This window comes from Sorex araneus, chromosome 2 (genome assembly GCF_027595985.1).
Source record: "Sorex araneus isolate mSorAra2 chromosome 2, mSorAra2.pri, whole genome shotgun sequence".
NCBI classification, from domain to species: Eukaryota; Metazoa; Chordata; class Mammalia; order Eulipotyphla; family Soricidae; genus Sorex; species Sorex araneus.
In genome coordinates, this window is record NC_073303.1 from 132,952,811 (window position 1) to 132,976,911 (window position 24,101).

Here is a 24,101-nt window from a genome sequence, read left to right on the forward strand (position 1 = left end):
TAAGAATCCCCAAAGCCTTAGACTCTGACAACAGAGCTAAGGTTGCAAGGAGTTGAAGAGGGGAGTATGGGAGCATTAATGATAAGGCAAACAATATTAATACTAATGTAAAAATAATTAATTGGAAAGAGTTGATGAAATCTGTATTCATGCCAATGAACAGAGAAACTCAGGGATAGGCTTGTAATTCTGTGACTATTTTTTCCCATCCAGTAGGATATCTATTTTTCTTCTATTTTTAAATTTGGGGTCCCACCAATGACCATCAGAGCTTACAGTTTGGCTCTGTGCTCAGGGATCACCAGGCGGGCTTGGGGGACCATATGGAGCACCAGGGATTGAACCTGGGGTCAGCTGCATGCAAAGCAAGCAACCTGCCCACTGTACTATCATTCTGGCCTCTCTATTTTTCTTAAGGCTGTGAACTTAGAACATGCAACAAACAAACAAAAAACAACAAACAAAAAAAAACAGGTTTCTCTTTATGATAGAACCAAATTGACTAAAGATCTGGCCACAGGTGACTACCAGCATTCCACATACTCCTGAGTATGCAAAGTCTGAAAAGCTTGGAAAACGCTTAATGCAAGAGCTTCTGAAGACCTGGTGAAGGTCTTTCGGGCAAGAGAGGAATACATTCCTTTTTTTTTTTTTTTTTTTTTGGTTTTTTGGGTCACACCCGGCAATGCACAGGGGTTACTCCTGGCTCTGCACTCAGGAATTACCCCTGGTGGTGCTCAGGGGACCATATGGGACGCTGGGATTAGAACCCGGGTCGGCCACGTGCAAGGCAAACGCCCTACCCGCTGTGCTATCGCTCCAGCCCCCCTCTTTTATTTTTTATCCTTACTAATTTTTGGAGTGTCCTGGGGCTACTCCTAGCCCCAGAGGAGCTCCTGGCAGTGCCCGGGGAAAGTGCAGTGATGGGGTTAAACCGAGGCCCCCCACTTTCAGAGTGTCAGCTCAGCCCAGCCTGCATGACACTCCCTCGCCAGTGCTCCCAGTCTGACCCTGGGTGGCCCCCTGCACTGTGCTTGGAGGCCCATCACAGAGGAGCAGAGGGCAAAGAGAGCACCACCAGGGCATGATGCCGGTAAGACCCCAGACACAAGAGACTTGGGGCTGGCAGCCTGACTCGCCCCATGAGAGACTGAAGACGTTTTCCTGTTTGAAAGAATGAGCTAGTTCCCAGCATTGCTAGAGCTGGGAGAATTCACTTCCAATTTGGGGTTTCTGTTTCTCTTGATTTCCTGACCTCATAGTCCCACGTGACTGTGCCCATTACACTGGCGAGGGCTCTCGTAACACCCCCTCCAGGCAGTTGTTTTTGTCTGGCCTGCTTCACTCATGCTGGCGCTTACATGGCTTATTGTGCGGTTTGTTTGCCCTTGAGCTGGAGTGGCCTCAAGGATGACCAGGTGTGGCCCCGACCCCCACCTTCTGCAGTAAAAGAAAGAAATGTCTAGGTTTGTTTAACAGATATTTCCTGGATCCATCTAAAAAAAAAGCAATCAATAAAAGACATAAATTATATGAAATTAATATTTTAGGAAACTTTGTAACTTACCCTTGAGAGTTGTGACTCTTCAGTGAAAAGTCATAATATCCTTTAACATAAGGAGCCCATGAGCTTGTCTAAAGGCGCGCCAAGAAAAGTAGGAATTAAGAGAGAGAGCACGCATTCTCCCTGGGTGCCAGGTTGTGGGAGTGAGAATCCTCCATAAAGAGAAAGAACAACAAGGGCTGGGAAGCGATTCACTGACTAAAGTGCAGATTTGCAATCAGGAGACTTTGGGCCCAGCCCCTACTGCCACCCACATGCACCAGTCCCAACCCTGGTGTCCCTACTAGCTTTGCCTGGAGGCACTGCTGTCATGCCCCGAGCAGCAAGCGATATGTGGTTTCACCACACCAAAGGGTGTGAGTCTGGGAGAGAATCATAACTGGAAAAAAGTGTGAGCACCATGGCTGGGAGTATGACCCCCAGGCCCCCAACATTGGAGAATCATCACAGAGTGTATGAGCATTGCTGCTATGCAGTGTGTGACCCCACCCTGGCACCAAATGTGTCTGCAACTCCAGGTCATGACAGAGGGAAGGGAAGTCAGAAAAATAAAAGATAAAACCACATTATAATAGCTCTGTATATTTACTTAGCAGCTTAAAAAAAATGAAAGACTTGTAATGCCAGATACTGATGAGATCGGGGAGAAACTAGATCTCTCACGTATTGGCTCTCATGTATTTCCCAAGAAACTGTATTATTATATAAGATAATACAGTTTATTTATTATATAAGATAATACAGTTTCTTGGGAAAAAAGTTTGCAGTTTCTTGTAAACATAAATTAGTATTTACCACATCCCATCAATTATAATCTGACATTTGTCCTAGAAAAATGAAAACTCAAATTTACATGAAAAGTTGTACACAAATGTAAAGAGCAATTTTTTTGCAATAGTACAAAAAAAAATAAGAACCCAGAAAAAGACAAATAAAAAAGCAACCCTAGACACAACTCAAATGTACCTGGCCAGGGGAATGAATGAACAAACATTTATAAAGTAGAATCCTACTGAGCAATTAACAAGGAATGAATGTTTTGTGCATACAACATCCTATATCAAACTCAACGATACTATGCTTAGATTGATATAAATTTTAAAATATAAATATAAAATCAGATTTATGGTTTCATCTATGTAACGTTCTTGAAGTAACTAAACTAATAGTGACAATTAAGACACAGTGAAGGAGGTGGGTGGGAAGGTGGATTTGGGAATAGAAAATAGTGGTTTGGGGGAGTTCTTTGTGGTGATGGAATTATATGATTGTGATAGGTTACCTAAATGAATACATGGAATAAAATTGCATACATACATGGACATAGGTCTTAAAATAATCCTTAAGTCTATGTAAGTTCCAGTCAACAGTACCAATTTCCTCTCTGGCTGGAACTCTCTCACCTTTGTGGAAAGCTTGGTGGAGTAGACTGTATTGGTTTTGCAATTTCTTGAGTATATAATTATTTCAAAAAAATTCTTAAAAAGTAAGTTGAGTACCAAGGCTGGTGTTGAGATGAACGAGAGTATGGAGTGACAAACTGGGGGTGGAGAGATGTTCCAGGAGTTTCAGCTATAAGCTTGTCCTTCCTTGTCACTCCTGTCACCACTGCGAGACTGTGGGTTCCTCTCCTGCTAGACCATTGTTTATTGTTCCTCAGCGCTGGTGCTGAGCAGAGAATTAGAGCTATTCCGAATGGTGCACCAGATCATTTTTATCCACCGGGTGTGATCTTTGGGCTTTCAGCCCTTTTCAGTTATTAGTTTTCCCATTACCTAATAGAGACTGCTTCCTTGCTGCCAGAGGTGTTTTTAACGTCTGAGGCTGTTGCCACTGCAGATGTGAGAAGCTGCCAGAATACTGTCCACCAGATATTTGTCTCTTGCTCTAGCATGTATGACTGGTTTTTGCAATTAGCATTCAGAATTAGCACTAGCACTGTCACCTTATGAAAATTTATGCTTTTTAATAGAGAAAGCATATTGATAGTTGATTGTGGAGCTGTAGCTTATTTGGCTTCTTCTTAGTTACCTGTGTTTAAATTAAGCAGAACCTCTGGGCCTCAGCTATTTTTAAACAGGCATCACAATTTACTAAGGTTAATGCCTGGGGGAACATTAACTTTCAAACACTAATCTCAGTGCCATCACAGGAGCATAACGCAGGAGTTTGGGGTTTTGCCAAGAAGCACTATACAAATGAACATTTAGTTGGCAGGATGTGGGAAGGTGGGTGTGGACAAGGAAAAAACTCCAGAAATCATCACACGGTCATCTAATTTTTTTTTTTTTGGGGGGGTACTCCAGTGATTCTCAGGTACTGCTATGGGCTAGGTGCGGGTGTGCGGTCAGGAAACGCGTATTGTGGGCACAGAACGTGGGCCTCAGGCAGGCAAGCCCAGCGCTGGGCCCGGGGCATGTCCGGCCTCCTCGGGCACCCTGCTAGCGCGCTCGGGTGCGCGGCCGGCCGGCCTCTGCGCTGGCGAGGGCGGGAGGTGCAGCGGGGCGCCCCATCAACGTGGCTGGGAGAAGGTGCTAGTTGGCGGCCCCGGGCCCGGAGGTCACCCAGAGGCCGCCGGGATGGGCCGCGGGCCGGGTCTGCGCCAGGTGCAGCGCGCGGGCCGCGACCAGGTGTGACCTTGGGCCCCAGGTCCGGGCGGTCTCCGACCCGTCCGCGCTCACCGCACCCCTGCCGGCGGCCCGGGGCGGGGCGCGGGGCCGGGGCGCGGGGAGGGCGCGGGGCCCACGAGGGGGCGGCCGACCGCGGGCCGAGGCGGGAGGCCGCGGGCTGGCGGCGCGCCTTCCCACAAGGCAGTGCGCGCGGCGGCGGCGGCCGCGGCGGCGCTCTAGCTGGGCATGTCTGCGTCTCCACTGCTCTGGAAGGAGGAAGAGAAGGAGGAAGAGGAGGAGGAGGAGGGGGAGGCCGAGGAGAAAGGCGCCGGGCCGGGAGCCGTCGGGAGCCGCCGCCGCCGAGTTCCGCGCCCTCCCCCTGCCCCTCCTCGCCGGGCCCGGGAAGGGGGAGCCGCCGCCTGCAGTGGCGCCCGCCCGGGTAAGGCCGGGGCGAGGGCGGAGGGCGGAGGGCAGGGCCCGGCGGGCGCGGGGCACGGGGGCGGCGGGGCGCGGGGCGCGGGGGCGGCGGGGGCCGCGGGGCCGGCGCGGGGCTGGGGGCCCGGCGGGCGGGCGGCGGGCGGCGCGTGCGGCTGCGGCGGCCCATTGTGCGGATGCGCGGCCTGTGGCAGAGGCAGCTCCGCGCGTGTCCGGGGCAGCGAGGCCGCAGACGGGGCCCGGCCGCGAGGGGCGGCCCCCGGCTGGCCTAGTCCCCGGCCCGCGCCGACCTCTGAGGTGACACTGCCGCGCGCGGCCCCGGGCAGCGCCGGGCACACGGCCACCCCGGGCCGGGGTCCGCACCGGGCGCACGGCCACCACGGGCCGGGCCGGGCCGGGGTCCGCGCCGGGGCAGCACGGTCACTCCGGGCCAGTACCCGAGGCGCACGGTCACCACGGTCCGGGCCAGCACCCTGGGTGCACGGTCACCACGGGCCGGGTCAGCACCGGGCAGCGCTGTCTTCACGGGCCCGGCCAGCACCGGACAGCGCGGTCACCACGGGCCGGGCCAGCACCGGGCAGCGCTGGCCACCACGGGCCGGGCCAGGCAGTGCGGTCACTGGGCGCCGGCCGCCCCGGGGGAACGCTGTTCTGCAGGCCAGGACGTGGCGTGGGGCCCGAGGGGGACCCGGCCGGGGTTCCGGGACGGACACAGCGCCTTGCAAAAGTGTGCCGCGCAGAAAGGGCATGTCCACGTCTCGGTTTGGGGGCTCAGGCCGAGAAGAAGGACAGTTACCTTGGGGTCTAGAGGAACCCGAAAACAAACGCCTGGATGATTTGGAGCCAGGTTGGAAATGAGCCGAGGCTTATGGATTTGTTGAGCTCCTGCTTGACTCGACTTTCCAAGAGGGAACGCAGAGTAAGAGCCATGCATAGTCAAAATTAATCTGAAAATTATTCACCTTTTGGATTTAAGAAAGACAATACCCAATTATGATAGTTGAGGAGCGATTAAATGAAAGTAAAAGGTGGAGGTTGAAATTTGGAAAAGGATGGAAAAATAAGTCATTTAGCAAGTATCGTCAAAGGAGGATAGTGATTTAGCATTAGTACAGAGGCATTCATTAACATATTTTTCTTAAACCAATAATTAATACTACTTGTGACACTTTATATGTCATTATACTTATTCATTCATTCTTTTTACTGTATTTAATGTATTGTGGTTTGATGCACTCAGTATGAGAGAACCTGTTTTCCTTCCCTTCACCAGTACTGTGTATTACCAGTTCTTTTAGTTTTTAGATATTTAATGGATATTTAACATACTTAAATATAGTATGTTGTTATTGTTTTTCTCCCATTATAAATAATATGAAGTAATACATGTACATAATTAAGCAATAAAACTTTCCTGAGGCAACTTATATTGAAAAACAGTATCTCCAGTCTCACCTGTTCATTGAAGTCCCACTTTCCAGAAGCTTCTGCTCTAAACTTGAACTGTTGTAGTTCTTATGCTTTTCTCCAGGTTTTCAAGTACAATGCATGTGCTAGTATTCTTTTCTGTTTGCTTTTGGGTCTTACCCAGCTCAGGGATCACTCCCGGCAGTGCTTGGTGTACCATATGGGGTGCCCGATTTGCTGCAAGGCAACTTCCTTACCTGCTATACTATTTTCCTGACCCTATTATTCTTGATTGGTTAAAATGGCATTATGTAGGAGTGGCCAGAAGACTTGTCGTTATGAATAGAGGATTTGTATCACTGACGTCTTTCCTTGACATTATGTCATTTCTCTTCCTTTCCAACCCTTGATAGTATTTTAGATTTTTACTTGATGTCTATATTTTTAGGTTTTTGTTTGTTTGCTTTTGTTTGGGGCCACATAGGGCATTCAAGGATCACTCGTGGCGGGGCTAAGGGGACTGGGGTATTGAGGATTGAACCTGACCAGCTGCATGCAAGGCACACGACCTACCCTACCCACAGTGCTAGCATTCCAGCCTAAATGTCTTGACATTTTTAAATATTATGTCCAACTCTTGATTTTAAGAGCCAGGTAAACAGGAGATAGGCTGTATCTATGAATTAACTAAATTAGGTTTAAACTATGGATTAGAGAAAGCATTTATTTATTCATTTGGAAGAGGGGAAGCAACATATGTGGGCTACTACTATTTGTATGTTCAAGGGTCTCTTTTGGTAGTGTTGGGGGACCATGTGGTGCTGGGGATCAGACCTGGATCAGCCCATTAGTAAAACCTGGATTCAGGTCATTGAGCTATGTCTGTGCCCAGAGGAAGGATTTAAAGTCAAGCTAGGGCCAGGAATTTGACTCAGCATGCATAAGATCTGAGTTCTATCCCTAGCATCCCCTCAGTTCCCTCTACCGAAAGAAATACAGGGTGAGAGGATGAAGGCAGCTTGGTGGGTGAACCTGTAAGAAAGCAGGTTGTCAAGGGCATCGGGAACACCCTTGACAGTGGTTGTAAAGGTTGTGACGGTTGCTGATTGGGGATGTGAAGGAATTGCCTAGCAGATCACATCAGTCTGCTCATCTTGGAACTAGCTACTCAGTTAGCTGAGGAGGCTTCATTGACAGTCTTCAGGGTAGTCCAGGAGAGGACTAAAGTGACCCTTTGATGGTTCTTTCCAGCGTCTTAGGACAGTTCTTGTGTGGAATGGTTTGGCGTGGGTAGGTTTCTTTGTGGAGGAGGAAGGTGGGGATTGTGAAATGTGGCAAGAGGGAGAGGAGGATGAGGCCAGGATATGATGAACATGGTGATAATTTTGTCGGAGGCTGGAGAAAAGGTAAAGAATTCTAAGGATTTTGGTTAGTTAGTGTGAAATGACATGAGGCTGAGATTTGTGTTAAATTAGACCATCAAAGTTGTTTATGGATTGGGAATATGGTGAGAAAAAGTATGCTGCTCTTATGTTAGAATAGATTTATGAAATGTTAGTGCTTTTGAAGTTTGTGGTACATGAAGTGCAACATCATCTCAGTGTGTGGGATACTGGGAGAAGAAGAAGAAAAAGCTTTTCTTTGGAAGTCTGACTGAAATGATCCCACTCAGGAGAATCATCTTCACTTTGAGAGAAACAGTATCAGCGTATAGATTGTATACTATTAAATCTTCCGCTTGAGAGAATTGTTCTCTGGTTTGCAAATGGCTGCTATATTGTTACCTGCTCTAGATCTGAGGCTTTCTTTTGTCACTGGGGAAATTTACAGTAGCTTAATTATTAAGTGCTTAATAAATAAGTGTTGAATGACTGATAAAAAGTATTCATTGTTGGGGATAATAGTGGGACTGTGAAATTGCTGAGCACTCAGCCAAGTATTGCAGACAAAATTGTGTGTGTGTGTGTGTGAGCACTCAGCCAAGTATTGCAGACAAAATTGTGTGTGTGTGTGTGTGTGTGTGTGTGTGTGTGTGTGTGTGTGTGCGCTTGCGCATGCGCGCTTAAGAAAACGAATCAGGAAGACCTCATTTAGAATTAAGGGAAGAAGACTTGAAAGGATTAGGGCAAGACTGTAACACTGCAGAAACACATTGTTTGGGACCAAAGATTCTCATCTAGTCTGAGACTACTTTATTATTAAAAAGAATTTTTTTTTTGGTGGGGGTCACAACTGGTGATTCTCAAGGGTTACTCCTGGCAGTGCATGGGGGCACCATATGGGATGTTGGGGATCGAACCCAGGTTGGCTGCATGCACGACAGAGGCCCTCCCCACTGTCCTGTTGCTCTGGCCCCTCTTAGGCCACTTTAATGTAGTAAGTGTGGTCTGGAGTTGGAAACTGATTTAATTTGAATTTCTTTACTTTAGGCCTCTATGACTGCTGAGGAATTTTAGCTGTTTTAAGAGTCTCATTTGTTTAAATTAATTTTGAGGAATAACACAAGACCTTCCATAAAACTTCTTCCCTTAAGAAATTTATGTATTGATATTCTTTTTGGTGGGGAAGAAGTGTGGGAGAATGACAGGTAATTCAGTTGACAGTGTAAGATTCCAGAAAGTGATTTAAAAAGTGTATTAGGGAGCCAGGGAGACAGTGCAGTGGGTAAGGAAGGTGCTTGCTTTATGCATGGACAATCTGGTTTTGATTCCTGCCACTGTATAGGGTCCCCTGAGTTCTGTGGGAGTGATCTCTGAATATCGAGCCTGGAGTCAATTCTGAGCACCGTGAGGTGTGGACCAAAACAACAACAATCAAGAAGTGTATCTCCAGATAAGAGTTTTCGCATTTTGGTAGTCCTTATCAGAAGTATTCAGAATTTTTTACAACACCTTTTCTGAGTTATTTTGATCTTCTTGCACATTCTATACAATTTATCTACTTATTTAGTGCTTGTTGTGTACTGTGGGGGCTGGAGCTAAAGCACAGCGGGTAGGGCATTTGCCTTGTTTGAGGCTGAGCTGGGTTCGATTTCTCCTCCCCCTCAGAGAGCCCAGCAAGCTACCGAGAGTATCTCGCCTGCACGGCAGAGCCTGGCAAGTTACCCGTGGCGTATTCGATATGCCAAAAACAGTAAAAAGTCTCACAATGGAGAGACGTTACCGGTGCCCGCTTGAGCAAATCGATGAGCAATGGGATGACAGTGACAGTGACAGTGACAGTGACAGTATACTGTTGGAGAACAGAGCTGAGTAAGGTGAATAAAATGTGTTCCCTATCCTCTAGGAGTCTATAATCCCTTTGGTATGGCATATTCGGGACTGGAGCAATAGCACAGCGGGTAGGGCGTTTGCCTTGCATGTGGTTGACCTGGGTTCGATTCCTCCGTCCCTCTTGCAGAGCCCAGCAAGCTACCGAAGGTATCCCACCCACATGGCAGAGCCTGGCAAGCTCCCCGTGGCATATTCACTATGTCAAAAACAGTAACAAGTCTCACAGTGGAGATGTTACTGGTGCCCGCTTGAGCAAATTGAGGAACAACAGAACGACAGTGCTTCAGTGCTATGGCATATTTATCAACAATGCAAGGCATAATGTTATTCTAAAACATTTCATGATGACAAGTCATTTTAGTTTTGAAGACTTGATTTGAGGAATTGCTGAATAACTGTCAGTAGAGTAAATAAAGAATAGTTTTGGTTTAATTTCAATTACAGAAATAGTGATTTTCTTGGGTGATATTGCTCTTGAAAAACACTACAAATGAAGAGCTTGTGAATATTAGAACAGGGTAATGGCTTCATGTATAGTTTGTTAGTTCTGCACTAGATGAATTGGTTAGGTGCACTAGGTGAATTGGTTAGGTGCACCAGGTGGATGGAATGAGTGAGTAAATGGCATCCTCTCAAGGTAACTGTTAAGGACAAACTTTTTAATATGCAAATTATTTCTGGGTATGCTTGTTAACAGTTTCATTACTGTGAATGAGATGGTTTATGACATAAGTTTCCAAATGAGTTTTACAGATAGAGCTGTAGGGGTTTGGAGAATAGAGAAATGATTATTGGCCAAGGTTTGGGAAAAAGATTTAAGTTTACCATGCCTTAGCTAGATATTTGAAAGGATTCCTTAGAGTTTTCAGTAGAAGTACTAAATTGCTCCAAATTTCTCTTGCAGCCCTAGAATGAACCTAGAGTTAGGTCTATTTTTATCTGAATGCTTTCTACCTATTTCATTTCAGCTACTCCTACTTGTTTGTTCTTTTCAAATTCACCTTTGCTGGGTGGATTTTGATCTTCCCCTTGGGGGGCAGGGGAGAGGGCATTGTGTGTCTATTTTCAACTATGGCTAGTGTAACTTTTCCTTTTCCCTTTTTTTGAGCTTGTCCCCCACAGATGACTTGGTTCTTGTGTGTGAAGAGCAGGAGTCAGCTCCACTCTTTTATCCTGGCATTTCCCTTTAGGCTTTTTCAAAGCTGTTTCTGAATTACAGAATAGAACTGAGAACATGTGTCCAGTAGAATAAGTTATTGCTTATTGAATGAACGAGTGTGTCAGAAAATTTAATATTTTGTTTCATTTATTCATAACTTGCTTTTTCTACAGGGGATTTAATGAACAGCCAATATGTATGTAATATAAATGAAATAACTGAGGAAGTCTAGATGAGAATATGAAGACAGAAAATCTACTTAAAAATAGATGTAAATGTTAGAGACGTATGAATGAAGTGGAAGCACTTGGAGAAGGAAAGTTCTTACTTGACAGAAAGTAAAGTTTGAGAGAAGAGAAAGATTATTGATATAAGACTGATCATATTTATAGAAAAAGAAGAGAAGGTTGAAAGAAAGGAGGTTTAGGGCTAGAGAGGGTGCAGTGGGTAGGTAATGTTTGCCTTGTCTGTGGCCGACCTGGGTTGTACCCCATATGGTCCTCTAAGCCCTCTGGGATTGATCCTGGAGCACAGAGCCAGGAAGCTTTGAGCACTGCTGAGTGTGTTCAACCCTCCATGCCCGTTCCGCCCCACAAAAAAAAAAAGAAAAGAGGTCTATTTGAATGGCTGTGGGTAAGAAGCTGATGAGTATTTGAAGGGAAAGAGTTAACATGTTTGGAAAACAGCAGAATTTATGTTATTGATTTGTAGGTAGGTTTCATTTAAAATGGTGAGTTTTCTTTATTCAACAGATAATACACATTTATAAATGCCAAAGCATTGATGAAAACAGTAATAAGTTAAAAGCTTTTGGGACTTCAGTAGTAGAGCTTATTTTTTGCACAGATAACCACATTGTGAGCATAGGAAAAATACCAAATACTCCTGAAGTTGAGAAGTTAAAAGAAACCAACCTAGACATTTACTAGGGGAAGACCTGGGACTGCATATAGTGCCCTGGCCAGGGCATTTCTCCTAGTTTTGAAGGGATAGTAGAAATTGCTGGAAAAACATTCCCGCCTGAGTGATTAGCAAAAGCAAAGGCATGAAGGTGAGAAGTCAGTAATATGTGGGTGGATTTGTTTAGAATATTCTTTTACTGAGACCCAAAGTAATAAATACATTTCATTTGTTTACCTGCTGTTTCAGTGTGTGTATGTATAAAACAAAGTTTCCTTGTGTTGGATATGCTTGGATGCTTTCTATTCTGTTTGACTAAAATGGGGAAAAATGGCTAAGAAATAAAAAAACTGGTTGTTAACTCATTAAACTGATCACAACTTGATCGTTTGGATCAGAAGTTTTAAGTAGAGGCTAACAAAAGTAACTTCCTGAATAAGGTATAATATAGTATAAATAAGCTAGGAAGAGATTGTTGAAGTTGGGATAGAAAATGATGACCTTGAAAGGTAAGCTAAGTAGTTTGCATTTGATATGACTAGCATTGTGCTTAGTAAGCAAACAAAAGCTGAGTTTTACTTTTGGCTCTTCCATTTCCCTACTCTTAGGATTATAGGGAGAATTATTTCCTTTCTAAGATCCAAGATTTCTCATCAGGAAATTGATAATCATTATACCTTCTGGCAAGGATTGTAAAGATTTGAGAATTAAAGTATGTAACACATACCTTTAATGTAAAGCTATTGAACTTTTTGGAGTAGAGAATAGAACCAAGGGCTGGAGAGATTGTCCAGTGGGTAGGGCATTTGCCTTGCCTGCAGTCAACCCAGATTTGTCCCGGGCATCCCATATGCTCCTCCCACTTATCCCCCCCCAGCACCGTTAGGAGTAATTCTTGAGCACAGAGCCAGGAGTAGCACTGTCTGTAACACTGTCTTCCCATTGTTCATCGATTTGCTCAAGCAAGCACCAGTAATGTCTCCATTGTGAGACTTGTTACTGTTTTTGGTATATTGAATACGCCATGGATTGGTTGCCAGGCTCTGCTGTGTGGGCAGGATACTCTTGGTAGCTTGCTGGGCTCTTCGAGAGGGACGGAGGATTCGAACCCGGGTCCGCCATGTGCAAGGCAAACGCCTACCTGCTGTGCTATTGCTCCAGAGCCAGGAGTAACCCCTGATTATTGCAGGGTGGAAAAGAAAGAATAGAACCAAGGAGTGTGTATCAGATGATTTTTGTTTTGTCTATGCTGTATTGGTTAACAATCTGACAGATGTTCATACAGGATAGAGTGGGGCATTGTGGCAAGACTGGAGGCGAGACCAGTAGGAGGCACCCAGAAAAATCAAGAAGGGCTTGAATTAGGAGTTGAGCAGCCGATTGGGATTGAGAGGATGGAGAAGAGTGAAAGGTGACAAGGAATTTAGAGTTGTGGATTCAAAGGGCAGCAGTTAAAATGGGATTATATAGGTGCTGGAGTGATAGCATAGTAGGTAAGGTGTTTGCCTTGCACACGTGTGGCCAACCCGGGTTTGATTCCCAGCATCCCATATGGTCCCCCAAGCACCGCCAGGAGTAACCCTTGAGCATTGCTGGTTGTGACCCAAAAGAAGAAAAATTGGATTATGTATATAATTTTTTTTCTTTTTTGGGTCACACCTGGCGAGGCACAGGGGTCACTCCTGGCTCTGCACTCAGGAATCACCCCTGGCAGTGCTCAGGGGACCATATGGGATGCTGGGAATCGAACCCGGATCGGCCGCGTGCAAGGCGAACGCCCTACCCGCTGTGCTATCGCTTCAGCCCCTATGTATATATTTTTTGTATTAGTGGAATACAATAGAAAGGTAAACTTTTTATAGTAATTTCTGACTTGTTGAATGATTAAACATGTAACTGAGGAATGAATTGAGTTGAGACAGGAGTGACTGAGAGAAAGGGGTTAGAAGGTTACTTTTTTTTTTTTTTCTTTTTGGGTCACACCCGGCGATACACAGGGGTTACTCCTGGCTCTGCACTCAGGAATTACCCCTGGCGGTGCTTGGGGGTCCATGTGGGATGCTGGGATTCGAACCCAGGTTGGTCGCGTGCAAGGCAAATGCCCTACCCACTGTGCTATTGCTCCAGCCCCAGACGGTTACTTTTGATAGACTGCCAGGATTTATTTATTCAGATAATACTTGGTGTGTGCAGGGTGCCTGGGCAGGCGCTGTGGCCTGTGTGTGTATGTGTATGCATCCATGCTTGTTCACACTCCTTGCTGTGTGCCGGGTCCCTTGTCAGGCGCTGTGGCCTGTGTGTGTATGTGCATGCATCCATGCGTGTTCACACTCCTTGCTGTGTGCAGGGTCCCCAGGTAGGTGAAGTGGCCTGTGTGTGTATGTGCATGCGTCCATGCATGTTCACACTTCTTGCTGTGTGCAGGGTCCCTTGTCAGGCGCTGTGGCCTGTGTGTGTATGTGCATGCGTCCATGCATGTTCACACTTCTTGCTGTGTGCAGGGTCCCTTGTCAGGCGCTGTGGCCTGTGTGTGTATGTGCATGCATCCATGCGTGTTCACACTCCTTGCTATGTGCAGGGTCCCCAGGTAGGTGAAGTGGCCTGTATGTGTATGTGCATGCGTCCATGCATGTTCACACTCCTTGCTGTGTGCAGGGTCCCCAGGTAAGTGAAGTGGCCTGTATGTGTATGTGCATGCATCCATGCATGTTCACACTCCTTGCTGTGTGCAGCGTCCTTGGGCAGGTGCTGTGGCCTGTATGTGTATGTGCATGTGTCCATGTGTGTTCACACTCCTTACTGTGTGCAGGGTTCCCGGGCAGGTGCTGTGGCCTGTGTATGTGCATGCGTCCATGTGTGTTCACACATGCAAGGCAAGTGCTCTTCATTTTGTAACAGTGTTGAGGAACAGAAAACTTGCTGATTTGTACCATGTAGGCTTAACTTGGGGAGCAATTGTGTGTGTAGATTGGACTTTGAAGAGGAGTGTAGGAGCAAGATGGTGAGGTTTTTTGTTTTCTGGAAGAGGGAGTAATATGAGTGATAGTAAAAAAAAGTTTTGACTTTGTGTTTAGGGATTGGTGGTATAGATTACTTGGAATTTAGTATTATATTTATGCGCAGGGGGTGGATAAAGTTGGAAGTAGTAGGACTGGAGATAGTAGGAAGTTTGCTTTGCATGTGACAGACACAGGTTCAGACCCTTGTTCTGTATGGCCCTGTGAGCCTGCCAAGGAGTGATCCCTGAGTTTAAAGCCTGAAACAAGTCCTGAGACCACTATGTGTGGCCCCCAAACCAAAAATAAATAAAGTTGTAAAGTAGTCTCAAAATCCAGATCAGCTGATTCTTTTTTTTTTCCTTTTGGGTCACACCTGGCAATGCACAGAGGTTACTCCTGGCTCTGCACTCAGGAATCACGCCTGGCAGTGCTCAGGGGACCATATGGGATGCTGGGAATCGAACCCAGGTCGGCCGCGTGCAAGGCAAACGCCCTACCTGCTGTGCTATTGCTCCAGCCCCCAGATCAGCTGATTCTTAAAGATTTAATGAGATATGTTTTATCAAGTGCGCAGATAAATGAAATTTACATATCATACATTTCTGTTACTGTAACCTAGTTCAATATACAGAACATTTCCAGCATTCCAGAAGTTTCCCTCATGTGTCTTTTCTAAATTGATATCTCCTTCACCAAAATGAAACTGACCTTTGTCATTAAGGAATAGGTTGTGTGTTTTTGGTCATTAGTACAGCCAGACGAATTTTCCTATTTTTTGATGTCAAGCGGTCTTAAATTCAGTATGCAGTAGGGAGCAGTTGATGGTCTGGGGTTCGGGGGGCATCGCTACAGTGCAGAGGGAAACCTTGCCGCTCCAGGCATTGGACATGGGGCTCCACATGCAGGGCGTCCAGTCCAGTCCTTGGAGCCGTCTTCCCCAGGCCCTGGCCACCTTTTCTTTATTTTCCTTTCTGAGTAACACCCAGTGGTGCTAAGGACGTACTCATGCTCGTGGGCTCTGGGGACCGTATGGGATGCCAGGGTTGGGACCTGGGTCTGCTGCTTGGGAGGGAAAAGCCCTGCCCGCTATACTCTCCTCTGCCTCCTTTTGGGGATTTTCAAGTATTGAAGTAAGGTGGGTTTAAGAATACTATTCTGTTCTGACTTTGTGTTCCATGAGGAGAACTTGGCTGATTAGGAAATAGTGTTTTAAACTGTGGGTCACAGCTGCATGGGATCATGTAACTTTAAACAACTTTACAATTTAAAAATTTTAAAATTGTTGGGGCCGGAGCGATAGCACAGCGGGTAGGGCGTTTGCCTTGCACGCGGCTGACCCGGGTTCGAACCCCGGCATCCCATATGGTCCCCCAAGCACCGCCAGGAGTAATTCCTGAGTGCAGAGCCAGGAGTAACCCCTGAGCATCGCTGGGTGTGACCCAAAAACAAACAAAAAATAAAATTGTTTAAAAATAAATTTCTTTATGACTTATTATCAATTGTTTATCTATTTTACATACCTATATACCCAAGGTCATTTGAAAATTTTTCGCTTAAGGGGGTCATGAAGGGAAAATATTTAAGAAGCCTGATTACAAGACAAAAGTTAAGAAGAGGACTATGTCAAAAGTGTGAAGTATTTGAGTCTAATTTGGGATTGTAGGAGTTTGAATAGAAGAAAAGGAAACAATAAATGGAAGGATTTGATGGGGAATTAACTTTGTGGAAACTATGAATAAAAAGAAAAGTCACCTCTAGGGTTTCTAACTTGATTTGAATTAGGGAGTGACAAAATTTTGGAACTATTAACAAAAATTTTTGGAAGCACACTTTTTTGGTTGGGCAAAATTTGGCTACTTTGATTTTAAGAAACGGACCAGAGAGAACTTGAGGCACAGATGAACGTATCTAAAGGGAATTCTTTAACTTGAGTTAAAAATACTGGGTTCAGCTGAGAAAAGAGCTCCCATAGAGAGGAGAGACTCTACACAGAGTTGATAATTAAAGTTACTAATTCTGGATTTGATAGGCATGGATGGCTATGAAATTATTCGGACCGATAATCGAGGTGTTAATTGAAGCAATAGTTGCAGGATCTTAGTTAAAAAGAATTCATATATTACAATTCCAGGGAAATCAATTAAATGTGGCAGAAGGTGATTGTTTAAAGATTACTTTAAGGATCAGAAGATTATTTTAGGGAATTGGGGGAATATACTCTGAAGAATGAACGTGTAGAGACAGGGCATGGGGCTGGATGCAGCACGTGCATCAGTACATGGGCCTGCTTGTGTATGCGGCCCTGGCAGCAGTGGTAAAGAGGGAATCTCGGGGAATTAGAGAGCACATTCTCTCTTTGGCTGAAGATGAGGAGCTGAAGTTAATGGAGACAGAAGAACCATCAGAAGATTCCCAGAGACCTGAGTAGAATCATGTGGTACAGTGACATAAAGTTACGTTGAGAAGATAAAGACATGCATGATGGGTCAGAGGATTTAGTAGAGAACCTTTTAGTAGAGAACCCGTCTTCAACATTGTAATTCAGAGACTGGTGTGCATGGAGTTAACAAACTGAACAGGTTAGGAGAATATAAAAACAGTAAGTGTAGGAATTCTCGTAAGGTGTTTATTTTTAAGAAGGAGCTACAGTTCTTTTTTAGTTTTTTTATGGGGGGATGGGGTGGTGGTGCACAGGACTTAATCTTGACTGTCTGCTCAGTGCTCTCCTGGCAGTGCTCCGGGGAACTGTCTGGTGCCTGGGCATAGTCCAGGTTGGCTGTGTGCAAGGAAAATGCCCTGCCCACTGTACTCCAACCCTGGGAGGTACAGTTCTTTTTCTAAAATCGTATGGTATGGTGAAGATAATTTTTTTAGAAATAATAAAGAGAATTTGGTTACATATAGAGAAGGTGTGAATTGAGGAAATTTTATGACTGAGTATTTGTGGGACTGTGGATTTAAATATGAAAAGGAAGGGGCCAGAGAGACAGCTCAGCGTGCATGCAGCGTTGTTGGAGGCCAGGGTTTAATCACTGACACTGCATGGCCCCTTAACCACTCTTTGGATGTGATGACCCCTCCTGAGCACTCAGCCAGGAGTGGCCCCATGAGCCTACACCATATTGGAATTAGTCACTGAGTCCTAGGTAAAATAAGTAATTTCCAGGACTGAAGAGAGTGTACAGGGGTTAAGGCATTTGCCTTGCACATGGTCAACTCTGGTTCCATCCGTGGTACCTCATCTGGTCTCCCAAGTACTGACAGGAATGACCCTCGAGCACAGAGTCAGGAGTAAGCCCTGAGCATAGACAGATGGTTCCCAGCTAACTCTCTCCCAACTCTCAAAGAAACAGCAACAAAAGAAAACCCCAACCCAAGCCGAACCATGAGTAATTTGTATTTATATGAGGTTTCATAGCTTTCGTGGTGCTTAATACCTAGTGCCTGGCTGTGGAGGAAACGCGGGCAAGATGGTTCATGGTGGGCAGAGAGAGCGCAGGCGGGTCCTGGTCTCGGAGTGGCCGCGTGGCAGCTGGAGTGTTGTGCAGGGCGAGTGCAGCCAGCAGGAAGTGAAGAGCAGGGGTAAAATGGGCTGTAGGTCTCTGAAGCTAAAGTTCTAATAGTGCAGCAGCAATTGCCGACCTGTTTTCAGTATGTACATGTGTGGCTCAGTACAGGCCACAGTTTCGGGTGCTGAGGGTGCCTGAAGGTCTGCAGCCTCATTGTAAAGCCACTGAGCACAAAGGATATGGACAAGGTAGAATTGATGTTTTGGAGGATGAAAAAGAGGGAACATATTCAAGAACTTCTTAGTAGTTGTAGAAGAAATGGTTTAAGTGAATAATGCTAACTGCAAAGAGATTTTTTTTCTTTTGTTGGGGGGAGGGGTGTGTGATAGAACCCTGAAGTGACTCAGAGCAAGGAGTAATTCCTTCTATTAAATTGAAGGGTATTGAATGAATAATGTGGGTCCTTCCTTCCTTCCTTCCTTCCTTCCTTCCTTCCTTCCTTCCTTCCTTCCTTCCTTCCTTCCTTCCTTCCTTCCTTCCTTCCTTCCTTCCTTCCTTCCCTCCCTCCCTCCCTCCCTCCCTTCCTTCCTCCCTCCCTCCCTCCTTCCATCCCTTCCTCCCTCCCTCTCTCCCTCCCTCCCTTCCATTCTTCCTTTTTTCCTTCCTTCCTTCCTTCCTTCCTTCCTTCCTTCCTTCCTTCCTTCCTTCCTTCCTTCCTTCCTTCCTTCCTTCCTTCCTCCCTCCCTCCCTCTCTTCCTCCCTCCTTCCATTCCCTCCCTCCCTCCCTTCCATTCCCTCCCTCCCTCCCTCCCTTCCTTCCTTCCTTCCTTCCTTCCTTCCTTCCTTCCTTCCTTCCTTCCTTCCTTCCTTCCTTCCTTCCTTCCTTCCTTCCTTCCTTCCTCCATCCCTCCTTCCCTTCCTTTTTCCCTCCCTCCATCCCTCCTTCTCTCCCTCCTCCCCAAACCTGTCAGTGCTCGGGGCTTACTCCTGCCTCTGTGTTCAGGGATCACTCCTGCTGGGCTCTGTGGATTGTACGAGGTGCTGGGGATCGAACCCGGGTCAGTCACATGCACCTGCCTGCCCTGTGCAAAGCATGCAAGGCAAGAGCCTTACCCAGGATGCTCTCTCCAACCCCAAGTAAATCTTTTATGAACAAAATGACAATTATACTTGATCAACGCCAGCAATACCACCTTAAATTTTTTCCAACAAATGTGGAAAAAAAATGACTTACTTGGATCAGTATAGTTATTTTGAAATATCAAAAACCTAAGACTAGCTCTCTACCCGCTATGCTATCTCTCCAGCCCTGAGTGTGTATAGTTTAGTCACAAGAATTTAAGCAAGAGCTGATAGTGATCCCAATTGTTGTTTTGTTTTGGGGTTTGGGGAAGGAAGAAAGATAAATTAGTGACAGTCACAAGTTCTTTCATTTTTCAAAAAAAATACATGCTATTACAAAACCACAGCCATTCACGTGAAATATACACATAGAAATTTAACTGAGACTTGTTTGTGGATTAGATATGAGATACTGATGTGTTGGTGTTGAACATGCTGTGTGAAATTGTACCCTTAAAGCATTCAGTCTTGTAAATCAGTTTTACTTACAACAAACAAAAATAAAAAAACAACCCCCCCAAAAAAAATTAAAAGAAATGAGTCAGAAGAAGATGAGGTGAAGGTTTATTAAAGGTTAAATGCATGGGGTAACTTGTCGAGACAGTAGAGCACAGACACACTGATGGAAACTGTAAGTGAGTAGACTGAGGGTCATTGAGGAGGTTGAATGAGAGGAAGCTTGGCCGGGGGAAGTACTGTGAGTAAGGTACTTGCTTGTGGCCACCCACCTGGCTTCTGTCCCGGGTGCCAGGAGTTAAACCCTGAGCACAGCTAGAGTGTGACTGAAAAAATAGTTGAAGGGTAAGATGAAGAGAATAGTAGCTGAATACAGTGAAAATATGGAGAAAACAATATGAATGTCCTCTTTGTTTATAACTAAGGACAGTCTGCCACCATCTTATTATAAAGTGCATCATGCACTGTAGCACTGTTGTCCTCTTGTTCATTGATTTGCTTGAGTGGGCACCAGTAACGTCTCCATTGTGAGACTTGTTACTGTTTTTGGCATATCAAATATGCCACAGGTAGCTTGCCAGGCTCTGCTGTGAGGGCGGGATACTCTCGGTAGCTTGTCAGGCTCTGTGAGAGGGACTTAGGAATCGAACCTGGGTCGGCTGCATGCAAGGCAAACGCCCTACCCGCTGTGCTATCGCTCCAGTCCAAAAGTGCATCATAACTACTTAAAATCAATATTAATGATATCTGTGATTTTTACTTGGGGGTCTCAAAACTACATCAAACTTCAGTTGCAGAAATGGGCGATAGTTTGTGTATGTGAATGGCATGTAGGGAAGTGTACTGAGGGATCTAAAGTGGTCTTATAGTTTTTTTTGGGGGGGGGTTGGGGATCTTATTCATATTCATATTATAGCTTCCCCCCTCCCCCCAAACTGCCAGGCTCAGGGATAACTCCTGTCAGAACTTAGTCTATGGGAAGAGGAAGAATGGTTTCAAACCTTGAGGTTCTGTAATAACAAGTCAAAGTCAGAACTGTGTGTTAGCAGTACTTGGGTCAGACAGGGCTGGCCATGTGCAGAGCACACGCCTTAGTCAGGTAACTGCCTCAGTCTCCTTGAATATTGAATTCTCGGCGCTTTACAAGGCTATTTGCTTTCTGCAGTTCACATATGACTTGCATGTGGGTGACTCCTAGACATCCAGTTATAAATACACTTGATTATTTCTAGTGCCTATTTATAATTGAACTGTCTTTCCAACTCTAAAACTAAACACAGAAGTCGACACATTGCTTCTTTTTTGTCTTCTGTTTCAGAATCCTGAGAATTATGTACTATCTGTAACCAGATTTAATAATGAATGGGCCCCGTGCAGAGAGATAGAACTTTAAAGTTCTAATTAGAGCTTTTGGTTACTTTGTCTCACAACTTTGCTATAACCTGCTAAATTTTAGTCCAGAATTGTTTCTAGGCCTTGCCTCAGACATTTGGACATAGCTATGTCTTAATAAGTGGGTGGTACTTTAAAATTTTTTTTTCTTCATTTTGGCTCACACCTGGCAATGCTGGCTCTGCACTCAGGAATTACTCTGGGTAGTGTTTGAGGGACCATATAGGATGCCAGGATCAATCCGGGGTTGGCTGCATGCAAGGCAAACGGATGGTACATTCTTAATACTTCAGTGGGTTGTAGGGTTAGACCAAAAGGTGGAACATCTTAAGGACTGTGGGGAATGACTATAGAAAAAATGAAGGATATATTTCTATTGATTCTATTAAAGTAGATAATTGCATTCACAGGATATAGATCTATGTCAGAATTTTGCTTGGTATCAGCATAAAGTTTTCCTTGCATAGTTGAGAAGTGTCAATATTCTAGGTATGATGATAAACTAATTCTGCGGGGTGCTATGCTTATGTGCTTGTCAACACACCTGCATGTGTGTGGATAGTAATAATGCCAGAGAGAGCATGCAATTGGATTAGGCTCTGTAGTTAGAGTATTTAGGGAAATAAGCATGATAGTCATGAGTTATGAGTAATTCAAATGAATGGGTAGAGAAAATTTGGAAAAGTCATTGTCATGTTATTAGGGCATACTTCGGAAAAAAGAGTTCTTAGTTGGTCTGTAGTTGATCTTTTTGGTTGATTTAGTTGATTGGCAGACTGGAGCAATAGCACATTGGGTAGGGCGTTTGCCTTGCACGCGGCCAACCTGGGTTCAATTCCTCTGTCCCTCTTGGAGAGCCCGGCAAACTATTGAGAGTATCCCGCCCGCATGGCAGAGGCTGGCAAGCTACCCGTGATGTATTTGATATGCCAAAAGCAGTAACAACGAGTCTCACAATGGAGACGTTACTGGTGCCCTCTCGAGCAAATTGATGAGGGATGACAGTGCTACAGTTGATTGGCAAAATTTAATGGCAATTTAGGACTAATGTGTGTATTAGCTTTCATTTCTTTTTTTTTTTCTTTTTGGGTCACACCTGGTGGTGCACAGGGGTTACTCCTGTGCTCAGGGGACCATATGGGATACTGGGATTGGAACGCGGGTCAGCCTCGTGCAAGCCTCGTCCTACCTGCTGTACTATCACTTCAGCCCATGTATTAGCTTTTAAATGAGGGAACAAAAACGCAGAAAATTACTCAAGACTTGATTTTATAGATGGTGATCTAAATGAAAATGTTTGGTGAGGCTTTGAATGGTAAGAAGATGGAAGGGGTTTATCAGGAAGCTATTTTGCAGTGGAAGATTAAATTTCAGGAGATCTAGTTAAGAGAGACTGACACTTTGGTACCGTAGCATAGTTTGAAGACATAAAATTGTAATCCCCAAACAATCTTGTAAACACATAATTAATGAATTAAAGAATTCTTAAAGAATCAGAGTAGGAGAGTAAATTTTAAGAGTAAAAGGTAGTTCAGGGAGATTCTCCTGGGAAAATGCATCTCATGGGATTGAAACCGAGCAGGCGAGGGGGCACTAAGATGAGCGAGTTACCGGTGTGGAGCGGGAAGGTAGGGGAGAAAGCGCGGGCCGGGAGCAGTACCTCGGGAATGGAGGGGGGCCTCGCTGGCGCAGGGCGTGTAGAGCACGTGGCCGCCCCTCCCTCTCCTCCCCCGTGTGCCCCCCCTCCGCCCGCCCCTCCCTTGCCTTCCCCCCGTGTACCCCCCTCCCTCCCCGCCCCTGCCCTTCCCCGGTGCCCGCCCCCCGCGCACACCCCGCCCCTGCCCCCGCGGCGCTTCCTGGCGGCGGGTCGTGTGCGCGTGCGCGCTGGCGCACGCCGCGCGTCTTCCGGGTGGGCCCGTGGGGCCTGACGGCGGTGGGCGCGGGCTCCGGGACGGGCTCCAGCCGAAGGGACCGGCGTGAGGGTCTGGGCGAGCCGCCGGCGGCCGGGGTCGCAGGCCGAGGGCGCGCTGCGAGGCGGCCGCTTGCGGGTCGCCGCCTGCCGCGCGAGGAGTTTTGCGGCTCTGGGTAGGGCGTGATTCCAGCGCGTCCGTCCCCGCACCGGGCCGTGCTCGCGCAGCGCAGCCCTGGGGCGCGGGTTCGCCGGACTCCGGATGGGGCTCCAGGGACACGCGTGCGGCCGCGCTGGGGCGCGCCGGGCAGGCTCTCGGCGTGGCGGCGCGGTGAGTGGGTGCAGAGTGTCCAGCTGGGACTGGGTAGGCTCCGGGTCCCAGCGCCGCCTGGAGACGGTCCAAGAGCAGACCGAGGAACTGGGTGCTGGTTTGTCCGGTCGGAAATGGGGCCTGGTTGGTTTTACAGCGAGAGGTAAAAGAGCCTTAAAGTGAGCGTGTGACTCTTCGGTTCTTCTCTCTCGGTGCAGACTACCTTTCTCCTTTCTTTAAATACGTTAAGGGCTTGGGGCTATTCTTGGCGTTACTTTTCATGGCATTTGTAGCACATTTGTGCTTGATTAAACTGGTGGATGTCAGTTCAAGAGGACTGTGGGCGGATATGCATTTCATGTGGGTGTTTTAAGTATCTGAGAATAACAGGTAATTTGAAAAGCACGTAGCTTTATAAGTGCTAGGGAGAATAGAACTGTGCTAACTTTGTTAATCTCTAATTAAAAAAAACTTGGGCCCTTTTTTTTGTTTGAGGATGTTACAAAGGTAGTACCTGAACCCTCAGTTCTGTGGTCGTTACACTAAGCGAGCACTACAGTATCTGGTGACATGTTTCTCAGTAACCTCATGCAAAAGAATCTTTTGGATTGGAGTTTCAGTGAGCCTTTTGTTTTGCTCATTTTTAGCCTTCTGACATTCCCAGAGGCCACAAACACGAAGCACATTATCAATACACACTCTTATCAAAAAGTAAACACAGCCTTCCTCCTTCCTCTGGAAGTTGGTCATGTGCAGATTCTCCACTGGAGGTGGTTTTGGCAGTGTCTAGAGGCATACTTGGTTGTCATGCCGGAGGATTCTGCTGGTACCCACTGGGTGGATGTGAAACATCCTGCATGTGCATGATAACCTTCAGACAAATAAAAGGGTGCAAAAATGATCGGACATGTTATTGAGAATAGCTGAGGCTTTGGTTTATAAGCAATATCTCTGTATCACATTGGTTCTGAGTCATTTTTCACAGCCATTAGAATGATCATGGGTCAAAGATTAGGACATATTTAGAGAATCAGTATACATAGTTTAGGTGCTGGAAG

The 24,101-nt window shown here is 46.1% G+C and overlaps 1 protein-coding gene across 8 annotated transcripts in view; it reads left to right on the top strand.

The window, feature by feature from the left end:
- Nucleotides 1-4,407: 4,407 nt before the first annotated feature.
- The window catches only part of ZNF148 (zinc finger protein 148), a 137,842-nt gene continuing 118,148 nt past the window's right edge, over nt 4,408-24,101 (top strand). For 3 of the 8 annotated variants that reach the window (XM_055125281.1, XM_055125282.1, XM_055125283.1), the window contains exon 1: nt 4,409-4,612. The gene's annotated coding sequence lies outside the window, so the exon portion shown is untranslated. Of the gene's footprint in view, nt 4,613-5,027; nt 5,528-22,754; nt 23,065-24,101 lie in introns of those variants that run through there. The other 5 variants (XM_055125284.1, XM_055125286.1, XM_055125287.1 and 2 more) reach the window with 3 other exon arrangements.